This window comes from Panthera tigris, chromosome A3 (assembly GCF_018350195.1).
Source record: "Panthera tigris isolate Pti1 chromosome A3, P.tigris_Pti1_mat1.1, whole genome shotgun sequence".
Taxonomy (NCBI): Eukaryota; Metazoa; Chordata; class Mammalia; order Carnivora; family Felidae; genus Panthera; species Panthera tigris.
Window position 1 is genome coordinate 25,618,616 of NC_056662.1, and position 12,123 is coordinate 25,630,738.

The window sequence follows — 12,123 nt, forward strand, 5'->3', positions numbered from 1 at the left end:
CAATGCCTCCCAGGTCCTGCAGGGTCCCCTGGTGTTTGTTCTCTCTGACCTTACCTCTCAACACTCTGTCCCTCATCTGCTCCCACTCCTGGCAACCACACAGGCCTGGGGGGGGGGGCATGGTCTGGGTCCCACAATTCAGCTGCTGTGAAATCCCAAGACAAAGGTACTCTTGACTTCCATGCTCCGCAACCCCCCCGCCTCCCCGAGAATGTTCAGGGTCCTTTGCAAATCTCATGAAGCCCTGGGGCCATCCTTGGGCACTTCACATCCAGTTTTGTAAGAGATCATAACTAAAGCATTCGTTCAGGGTGATGGCTTTCCGGAATTGATGTCCTCTTGCAGGGCTCACTCCCCTTGGGGATGTTTGTAGAATATCAGTTACCTCAAAATGTACTTTTCCAGTCTTCCTGATCTTGTGTAACCAGTTGGGATTTTGTTATTTTTTTGTCAAGAAAATTGGAGAAGAGTGGGCACCGTTGGGAGGAACAAACCTGTTGTCCTTGGCTCTTTGAAGGTCTGAACTTGGGAGTGGGGAGGGCTGTCAGTCCTGCCCCATTGCAGGATGTGGTGCTCAGGGCCACTGAGTCTAAAGAAATGAGCAGGTGAAGGGTGTAGACTTTCCAAGCCTGGTGCATGAGGAGGGAGCAGAAAGGCACCGCTCTGGGACGAACCCTGGATTTCCTTGTCCTCGTGGTGCTCCCATACCTGGCGGGGTGTGGCGGGTGGGGACACCAGACAAGTGGGGAGGGGGGTTATCAGAGAAACGACCTCCCTGAGGAGACAGAGTGGAATTCAAGGGAAAGCCTACAAGTTAGCTGGTGTCGTGTTTCCTCTTCCCCCACCGCCTGCCTTCCTGCCCCAGGCAGCTACCTCTAGGGACGGTGCCGCTGACATTTATTTGGTGGGCCTCATTCACTGTGCTAAGCCTGCTCCTTGTGTGATCTCATTCCACACGTGAGGGGTTGGGGACATAGAGAAACCCAGAGGCCTACAGAGCTCTGGGCTGGGACCAGGACGAGCTGCCACCCGGCAGGCTCTCTGGCTCTCTGTCCCTGCCCAGAGGAGTAAGAGGTTTCCTTTGGAAGGTGGAGCTGCTGGCTGCCCCAAACCTCAGCTAGTAGCCCTTTCCTTTACTATTTCAAATAACTTGCTTTAGAACAAGCTGCTTTACCTTTTTGGGGGGCATTTTCAAAATGTGATGACAACTTTGTCCAGAAAAAATAATGTAAAAACTGGTTAAAAAATGTTGCTGATAGTAGCAGGATTTCCATCACCCTCTTAAGCCGTGACCGTTGACACAAGTTAAAACCCCTGCTCTCCTGGTAACTGGCTTTCAAGGAGTTTGACTTGGATAAAATTTATTTATTCAGTCAGCCATTACTTCCTGTGGGCCTACAATGTGCCAGGCACTGTGCTTGGCTCTAGGCAATAACAGACACACAGCTTCTCTAGAGACTTATAGTCTGGGGAGAGAATCAGAATAAGACAAAATAAACAATACATGGAATAATTACAAATTGTATACCAAGGGGGGAAATTTGGGTGAGATTGAGAATAGGAGGGAGGCCACTTTGAGCAATGAGTAGGGAAGGTCTCTCTCAAGAAGGTGACATTTGAGCTGAGTCCAGAAGGAGACAGAGCCTGCATTGGGTGTAGACGGAGGAACGACACATTTGGCAGATAGTACTGTAAGGTCAAAGGGCCTGAGATGGGAAAGGGCTCAGCAGATTGGAGGAACAAAGGAAAATGGGTGTGGCTGGGTCTACTGGGTTAGAAATTGGTGCCCAGGTACCCAGGCTCATGTCCATGGCTCTAGGGAGGGGGTGTCCAGCATGACAAGGAGGCAGGAGTTTCCCCTGGTTGAACCAAGGGCCAAGCAGGCTTTTGCATGTGAGCGCCCTCCTATAGCTGGGTAAAGACATCCCCCTCCCTGCCAACTCCAGACTCCTCCCACAGCTGCTCTCTGGGCTCAAAGGCAGCTCCAGGTCCCCAGCCAAAGGCAGAATTCCTGAAACTCCAGGGGGCAGTAGAATGGGTGGAAGCAGAATGGTGGAAGTTTCCTGTACCTGACGAAGCAGGGTGGACTGGTTTGGTTTATTTTTTGGGAATCACTCTTCTGTGGAATGGAATTCACTATTCATGTAGGCATTCATTTATTCCACTTTTTGTAGAAATATATATTTTTAACATTCATAGAGGTCTACGACTGGAACTTTAACCCAAAGACAAATTTACTTGAAAAGGATGTGGAAGGTAGGCAGGGAGTGTGGTGCCATCTGAATGGAACATCGGGATTGCAAAAGGATGATGAGGATGTCTCTTCTGGGTTCTGGAGTGGCGAGAAATAGGGAAGGTGGAAAAGCTGGCGTTTCTGGTGCATTGCAGTGCTTTTGAGAGGACAAATGGGACTTGTAAAAATGCAGATTCCTGGGCCACCCCTGAGCAATTGAGTCAGCCTCTGGAGGTGGGACCTGGGAATAAGCTTCTGGGAGATTCTGCTGTACATGGTGCCTGAGAACCACTGAGCTGAAATAAGAATGATGATGCCAGATAACATTTGCTGAGAGCTGACTGTGCTCAAGGGGCAGTCGAAGTGCTTTCCTTTAATCGCTTCTTTAATCCCCCTCACAGCCCTCTGAGGTAGGTACTGTTGTGATTAGCCCCCCTTTGCAGAGGCACAGAGAAGTTGAGTCAGATCCCTGAAGTCACCAGCCAGGGCAGGTGGGGCTGGGGCAGGAGCGAGGCAACCAGACCCACAGAAGGGAGATCAGAGGAGCTTTCGCTCATTCCTCCTGTGCCTCCCCCTCCCACACCCCACTCTGCTCCCCAACACGATCCCACAGCCCTCACAGGCATTGCAAGGAGAGGCAGGAGGACAGCAGCAGACTCCTATTTTGCCCCTACTCTGCGCCAGGCTCTGCTCTAGGCTTTTGGTAGCTTAATCTCATGAATCCAATAGCCCTGGAGGGTTGTGTTGTTATTGCCCCACCTCCCAGATGCAGAGCCTGAGGCACAGAGAGATGGACTCACTTGCCCGGGGACACGCACTGGTGAGTGTGGGGCCAGGATTCAAAGCCAGGCTGTCTGGCTCTGTAGGCTCTGTCTCATCTCTGATAAATTCGCCCACAGCCCTTGCCCTTCAGCCTGGTGAGCCTGCCCTGGTGAGCCTGTCTTGTCCAGTGGCATTTCCTCTGGCATTCTACAGAGGCCACAGACGACTCCCTGGGACACACATGGCAACTGCCAAAGATTGCCAGTGAGCTGGAGTTGACCTAGCAGGGGGAGTGAAGACTGCAGGTCTCACCAAAACCATGAAGGCTCTGAACCACTAGGGGGCAGGAACTAGCCCCGTGAAGCCTGGGGTCCTACCCAGTGGAGATGTTCTCAGGAGGAAAGGAGGGAGGCAGGCCATTCACAGTGACCACCTATTCAGAGGCACGCCTGCCTTAAAAGTCAGCCAGTGGGGAGGAGGAAATGGGCTTCAGTCCTTCTTAAAGTGCACATCCAACCTCAGTATCCATTTAAGAAACTTGAACAGAAGGAGTGAACTAAAAACAAAGCAAGCAGAAGCAAGGAAGTGATAAAGGTTAGAATGGAAATTAATGAAATAAAAAAAAAAACATTAGAGAAAATCAGTGAAATCAGAAGCTGATGCTTCCAGAAGATTAATACAACTGATAAAACTCTAATCAGGTAGATTCGGAAAAAGAGAGAGAAGATGCAAATGACCAGCATCAGGAATGAGAGGAATGACAGCATTTCAGACTTTACAGGTATTAAAAGGAAATAGGAAATATTATGAATAACTTTATCTCAACTGATATTACAACATTTGGAGATGTGAATTGTGAGAACAGCAAAGGAAATTGGAAAAGAGGGAGGCATATATTTCCTAGGGCTTTCCTGCAGTCCTGCTGGACCAGCTGACTGGGGTCTGGGGTCTCTTTGGACCAGTTGTGATGGAAGGCCAATCCTGTTTACTTTATACATCTCTGCACTGTGTGTTTCCATTTTCATCTGTTTGTTTTTCCTTTTTTCCTCCATTCACCACACACTCACCACACCGAGCTCCTTGTGTTGAATGAAACCTCTGAGCCAAGATCAGTTGAATTTTTTTTTCTTGCTGCTTTTAGGAACTTTTTTTTTTTAAATAAATAGTGATACACTCTAGAGGGTTTATAAGAGGTTTTAGGCTTATACATACACACACATATATATGTATACATATATACACATACATATATATGTATACACACACACACATATATAAGTATATATATATTTGGGTTCATTCAGGAAAACTGAACTTGGAAAAGCACAAACTACTAAAGCTTCTCAAGAAGAAATAAATATGGGAATGCAAGCTGGTGCAGCCACTCTGGAAAACAGTATGGAATTTCTCAAAAAACTAAAAATAGAACTACTCTACGACCCAGCAATTTCACTACTAGGCATTTATCCAAGGGATACAGGTGTGCTGTTTCAAAGGGACACATGCACCCCCATGTTTATAGCAGCACTGTCAACAATAGCCAAAGTATGGAAAGAGCCCAAATGTCCATAGATGGATGAATAGATAAAGAAGATGTGGCATATATATACAATGGAGTATTACTCGGTAACCAAAAAGAATGAAATCTTGCCATTTGCAACTACGTGGATGGAACTAGAGGGTATGCTGCTAAGCGGAATTAGTCAGAGAAAGACAAATATCATATGACTTCACTCATATGAGGACTTTAAGAGACAAACAGATTAACATAAGGGAAGGGAAACAAAAATAATATTAAAAACAGGGAGGGGGACAAAACAGAAGAGACTCATAAATCCAGAGAACAAACTGAGGGTTACTGGACAGGTGTGGGAGCGGGGATGGGCTAAATGGGTAAGGGGTACTAAGGAATCTACTTCTGAAATCATTGTTGCACTATATGCTAACTAATTTGCATGGAAATTTTAAAAAATAAAAAAATAAAACAAGTTAAAAAAAAAAAGAAAAAAAAAGAAGAAGAAGAAATAAATAACCCAAGAAGCCCTGTATCTATTAAAGATATTGAATTTGTGGATAAAAACCTTAGGACACAGAAAACTCTAGGCCGAGATTGCTCCATACCAAACACCACATTATACCCAGCTATTCCAGAAAATTGAAGAGGAGGGCATACTTATTAAGTCCTTCTATGAAGGCAGCCTTACCCTAATACCAAACACAGACTAAGATCAATACTACAGACCAACATTTGTTATGAACATAGAGACAGAAATCCTCAATAGCATATTAGTGATTTCAACAGATTTAAATGTATAGAAAGGGTAATACATCATGACTATGTGGGGGTTTATCTCAAGAAATCAAGGTTGGTTTAACATTTGACAATCAATGTAATACATCATATTACAAACTTGATAGATCAGATTTCATGTAGTCAATGAAGGATATCTAAGATTGCCTGGTTATTTGATATCCCATGCTAAGGTATTCATCTCTACCAGGACTCAGTAGCAATACAGGAACTATTTTTCAAAGTTAAAGCAGTTATCTGCAGACTAGGATAGAGCATGTATCCAAAGCCCTAGAGATCTGTGCTGTGTTTCTCCTATTAGAGCTGCCAGTACATCCATAAACATCCTCACTTGCCATAGATACTTTGAAAGTATAATTCGTTCTGCCTAGGTCATAAGGACAAAGTGGTAGAGAAGTTTGCACTGCTTGCTGGAAAGCCTTTTCTTGCTCTGATTCCTACTCAGACTGGTCCCTTAAGAGTTACTCAGTAAATGCATCAGAATACTTTTAATTGTGGTATATATTACCTTAAAAGTTTAAAAAAAATTAAAATGGCCAGTGAAACTTTGTGTTGTTTTGTAAGAATAAGCATTGCCATGGCACAGCAACTTATTTTTAATCTTGGGAGGGATATCCTGGCATGCTCCAAACCATTGTACTTGCAGAAACTTCATCAAAGTGGTGGGAATGTGGGCTTTTATGAGATTGCATCTCATCTTCTTGCTTGTGTGTATTTTACTGATGCCTTTAAATTCTTGCTAATTCTTACTCCTCAAGTTTATCAGCATACTGTTAATAATGTATTGGACATATGTGATGCTCTGTGATGTCAATATGACCAAGATTTTTGTAAACTATATTATGGTAGAGAGCAGGATTGCTGAATAGCACTGAGAAAAACTATGAAGGTGTGCTGATAGCCCTGCCAGGTAAGGCAAGCCAATTCTGATGGCCCCTAAATCTTGGAATAGAAGGAAAAATGTTTTCAAGGGCAACAGTGAATCCCAGGTGTCAGAGGCTGGATTGACTTTAAAGACAGTGAACAGTCTTGTTAAATGAGGATGGGATAAGTATTGTGAGTTTTGTTTTTTTTTTTTTCTAGTGTGTCCAATTGGTTAGGCTACAGTCTCCAGTTATTTAATCAGATGCTAACCTAGGTGTTTCTCTGAAGGGAGTTTTCAGTCCATAATGAAATGACTTAATGTAAGGGAGAGTATCCTAGATAATGCAGGTAGGATTAATTCAGTTAGTTGAGAGGACTTAAAAGCAATGCTGAGGGCAGAGAAGGAGAAAGGGGGAGAGAGAGAGAGAGAGAAGAGGGAGGAGGAGGAGGAGGAGGAAGGGAAAAAGAAGGAATATTTCCTGTGGGCAGCAGCTTCAGTGCTTGACTTTCCTTTCCTGAAAACTTGACCTATGGATTTTGGTCTGGCTTAGTCAACCCCCATACTCATGTAAGTCGATTCCTTCTCATCCCTCTCTTTGTCTCTCTCTCTCTGCATTAATCCTGATTGATACAAGTATCAGCATCTTTTTGACTCTCAAACTAAAACAATGGTATCTGTCTCTCCAGTTCCCCAGTGGTGTAGTATTGCTTTGGTTTATTATCCTGTTACAAGAGAAAGCTCCAGGAGTTTCCACTTGGCCTTTCCTCTCCCGAAAGCTCTCCCTCCATGGATCACAGAGCCAAGTGGGGATTCTGCCAGTTGCTAATTATTTCTATTCCAATTAGACATTAAAGAATTGGAGAAATAATCACAGACTGGGTCTGTGTAATTATCAGGCCCATTCTGAATCAAACTTATGCCCAAACTCCACTTATCATTTGACAAACACAAACCTGCTTTGCTGGACCGTAAAGGTATTTTGGGTTCCTGGAAAATAGCATAAATTCAGAGATCCAGTATCTTGTATCCCCAAAAGTTCTGGGTATTTTTCCCCAGTGCACTATGATTCTACTAAATGTCAACAGGCCAGTTTGGGAAATACTTGAAGGAAGATTTACAGCATATGCTGTGGCAATATTCCAGGATCCCTTGCCTCCCCTTCAATCAAGAGGTTCTTGATTCTGAACTGGCTTTTAACTGCAAATTGGGTGAAAGGCTCTGACTTTCAATTTTGGCAACCCAAGTCAAGTTTCTGGATTCCAAACCGGGAGATCCTCTTAATTAACATTTAGCAGGTGAACGATTTCCTTTCTAGGAAAACTGTGATCAATTAGCAATTGCCAAATATTCTGATTACCAATTCATCCTTGCTACCCATTACAATAAGCATGCCCTCTTGTTTCTGCCAGTTAAGCTCCACCACTTGCTCTCTGTTACTTGTATATCTCACTGTCCCCCATTGAAATCAGGGAATCCTTTTCAATGGCAGCATCTCCCAGATGTGGTGGCTCCCAGAAAATAGCCACCACAGATCTTTTCAAGGATGTGGGTACCCTTAACTAATGTAATTTTCAATATCTTAGTGAAGAGATTGTCCTTTGGACCCTCTCAGGAGATGTAATTTGGGACATATGTGTTGGCAAAAGATCAATCCACTCCAACAGTCCAATCTCCCCAAGCCTTTAGATTAGTTACTTATATTGTACCTAGAAAGTTCTCAACCTTATTCAATGAAGGCCATTTTTTAAATGTTTTATTTTATATTAGAGAGAGAGAGAGAGAGAGAGAGAGAGAGAGAGAGAGAGAATGAATCAGAAGCAGACTCCAGGCTCCCAGCTGTCAGCACAGAGCCTGATGCGGGGCTTGAACTCATGAGCAGTGAGATTATGACCTGAGCCGAAGTCAGACACTAAATCAACTTAGCAACCTAGTCGCCCCGAATGAAGATCATTATTGAGTTCAATTTCCAATAACCAACACGGTAAACTATCAAAGCTATTTTTAACTATGTGATCTAATATTAGACCCGGAATCTTTGATAAAAGCACTCATCAATTAATTAGGAACAACCCAGTGTTATATTCTATCTTCCTTGGTCTAACATATTTAGAATCAATTGCTATACATATTCCTCATGTCTGCTGATATAAATTGGCAAAAAAGGTAATTATTTTGAGTATATAAGTTATTTTATCCTCTATTCTTGCTCCCCTGGAGCATGCTGAGGTTTGAACCTAGTTATGGATCTAGTGACAACAAAGGGTGGTTGGGATGAGTTTTAAAGATCTTGGAGGAGAAACCCCATGGAACTGGGAAACAGACTTCTGAGGAAGGGACTCTTGTTGGCTGGTGCAGTATTTTGAGGAACATAATAAAGCTGGTTTGGAAGCATTAAACAAACAAACAAACAAACAGACAGACAAACAACTTGTACACCGAATCCACCTTTCCCTGATTGGGTGAAAAACCATTGCTGGGTGATGGTTAGAGGAACAGGAAGCAAACAGAAGAGAGGATATTTCTTTTCTCCTCTTTCAGCCTTGCAATCTCCCTCTAGTAAAGGATACTAATAAGGAGCAAGCCAGTAAAAAAGATAGGTGGTTTTCAGAGTCCCAGACCCAGCATTGCAAATCAGAGTACAGAAAGATAGATTTGTAACCAAGAGCTGAAAGCTTAATAAAAACACAATTTATTTAAGAGCAAATGATGTAATGTATGTACGCACAGAAGAGTGCCAGGCATGAATCAAGGTAGTGATAAGGGAAAAAAAAAAAAAGGAGCAGAAGCAGGTGGGAAGTAGATTGGAGTGATCATCCAAAATTAATTTGTAATGACTTGAGGAACATGAACACTGAATAAGGGTTCACTGGTGTTGTCCATGAAGAAAGTTATAAATGACCTAAAGTAAGTTATTTTGAGTTGGGGAAATAAGCCAGATTATCCAAAATTGAGCACTAGATAAAGGTGAGAAGTTTGAAAGAATGAATAGCAATATGTCTCTTGAGAAGTTTGGTGATATAGGGAAGAAAAATGGAGTTACCAGGGCCAAGATATGTTTTCTTCCATAAGCCACAACTTTGTAGGTTGCCTGAAGGACTTACTGGATAAGACCAAAATTCTCACTTCACAGTGGAGAGATTGTGGCCCAAAAAGGGGAGCTACCTAAGGTCACAGAATCTTCCAGAAAACACCTCAGACAAGACAGGAAGACTTATTCCTTAGTTTTTGGGAATCTCCAGACCAGAGTGTTGAAGTATTTCTGATATAAAGATTAAATTAACCTAGGCATCCTCCTCCACTGTGCAAATTTTTGTCATCACGATCAGACCCACCACCATCTCTGGCTATCTGTGCCCCTGTCCACATTGCACTATGGAGGCAGGACGGCCCACAGCTCAGAGCTGCAAAAAAAATTTTTATTGCGAAGATATTACAGGGAATCAGCACATGGATTCTGGTGAGAAGTTACAGGGAAATAGCCTCCATACCCAGAGAAGTAGGGATCCTTGAGTCCAGGGTGAGTAATGAAATTCCAGGTAGCAGCTGAATAATCAACATGAACATCTAGGATCATCGCCATACAGGTGATGGTCTGAAGTGTGGAGGATATTCCAAAGAGATCAGCAAGCAGTACCTGATTCTGTGTGAGATAATCAAGATGTTAGTCAATAGCATACTTTCCTTTTTTTGAGAGAAGGGGAAGGGCAGAGGGAGAGGATCTCAAGCAGGGTCCTCGCTGTCAGCGCAGAGCCCCATGGGGGAGGTGGGTGGGGCTTGAACCCACTAACCATCAGATCATGACCTTAGCTGAAATCAAGAGTTGAATGCTTACTCTACTGAGCCACCCAGGCGCCTTTTTTCTACCCCCTTTTAAGGAGGCTGTAAACCAGAGCTGAGAGCCTCTTCTCCCGGATCTCACTTCCCTCTGGTACTGCTGTCCACTCTCCATGGTGCTGAACCATATTCCAGTTTGGACATCCATCCACTGCCTATCCCTGGATAAAAAAATTTGCTGTGTTCCCTGTACTCTCTCTCGTCAGATAAGATGAATCTTCCTTCTCACCTTGCCTTACTTCATGACACAAGGATGTAATATATTGTCAGATGTCCTGCTTGACCAAAAGATATATTTCTTACTTTTAATATTGACAGCATAGTCACATTTACAAAATACTTTCTAGGTTGAACCAAATATGTCTGTCGACTGAATATAACATGGGGGCACAGTTGGAGCTGCTGTGTTAGATGGCAGCCTAGATGTTTTTGTGGGTACAAATGAAATGCTCTAGGCTTTTCAAAGTTTTGCAACTGGCAGCAAGTTAGTCAGAACTGCACTGTCCAATATGGCAGCCACTAGCCATACATGGATGTTGAGTACTTCAGTTGCAGCTAGTCCAAATTGAAATGTGTTATAATTATGAAATACACACCAGATATCAAAGAATTAGCACAAAAAAGGAATGTAAAACATTTCATTGATAATAATCTGTTTCCTTTTCCTGTAAAAATTTCATCTCTAGAAAACTCTAAGCTACATGTGTGTTTTGTGTTATATTTCTATTTGGACAAGATTACTTTAGAATCTTACATAACTAAGCTATCAGCCCAAAGACATAGATTCCATTATGGTATTGGCCATTCAGTTTTTTATGCCCCCTTTCATGGATTTCACCTTCTTCTCGGTGGCTCACTCCATCATGTGAACCTTTATTTTTAGAAAGCATATGTATAGTTCACTATACACTTCTCCTTGGCCCTCAGAGGAGGATGCCTCCATCCTCCATGACTCCTATGACCAGTCACCTAAAGCTTCTTCCCATTGTTTAGAGCATCAGGTTCTTTCCTACTCCTGTATATTTGCACATCATGTATCCTCTTCTTTTAATGCATTTTCCCATAAAAAAACTCTCAACCATTCTTCAACATCAAGTTTAAATGCTGTGTTCTCTGTGAAGTCTTCTTGGAAGTCCTCAGGCAGTGCTACTGGATCTTGCCTCCTTACTTCCAGAGAACTCCAACCAGAACACCTTACTGCATATGAAATTGCCTATTTATTTGTCTTATCCTTTACTAGACTTGGGACTCTTGAAGTCAGGGACAAGTCTAATTCATTTTTTGTAATCCTGGCACCTGGGATAAAACAAGGAATAGAAAAAGTCCTTGCTGGGGTGCCTGGGTGACTCAGTCAGTTAAGCATCTGACTTCAGCTCGGATCATGATCTCATGGCTTGTGAGTTCAAGCTCCACGTTGGGCTTTGTGCTGACAGCTCAGAAGCTAGAGTCTGCTTCAGATTCTGTGTCTCCCTCTCTCTCTGTCCTTCCCCCACTCATGCTCTGTCTCTCTCTCTCCCTCAAAAATAAATAAGAATTAAAAAAAAGAAAAAGTCCTTGCTTTCATGAAATATATATTCTGGTAGGGGAAACAGAAAAGAAACACATAATATAGTAAAAAGTCAGATAATAATGAATTTTATGAAGAAAAATAAGCAAGGAAGAGAGTGGCAGATATGCTTTTTTTTTTTTTTGAGAGATCTAAGAGGGTGATACTTGAGCAGAGTGTATTCAGCACAGAATAGTTGTAAATAAATACATGATGCATGAATAGTAACATCTTCTTTTACAGAAACCTTGAAGGGTATCTCCTGTAACTGAGCCCCTTCCACATCTCAGCCACATTGCTCCCCTTTCTTGCTTCCAAAAGGAAGACTCATTCCTGTCTCAGGGCTTTTGCACATGCTTATCTTCCTGTCTGTGATCTTGGCACAACTGGGTCTTGGCACAACTTCTGCCTTATCATTCAGGGCTCAGCTGAAAGATCTCAAAGAGCCCTCTGCCTGACTATACTCTCTTAATGTGATGCCTCCCTCTCTGCCCCCCCCCCCATCACTCTCTTTCACACCCCACTTTGTTTTCTGCATAGTACCCACCACCCTCTGGAATTTAGCTGACTAT

General features: G+C 43.0%; 1 protein-coding gene across 5 annotated transcripts in view; it reads left to right on the plus strand.

Moving 5' to 3' along the window:
* CDK5RAP1 (CDK5 regulatory subunit associated protein 1) overlaps positions 1–12,123 on the plus strand; it is a 191,084-nt gene that overhangs the window by 169,596 nt on the left and 9,365 nt on the right. The window lies entirely within an intron of this gene.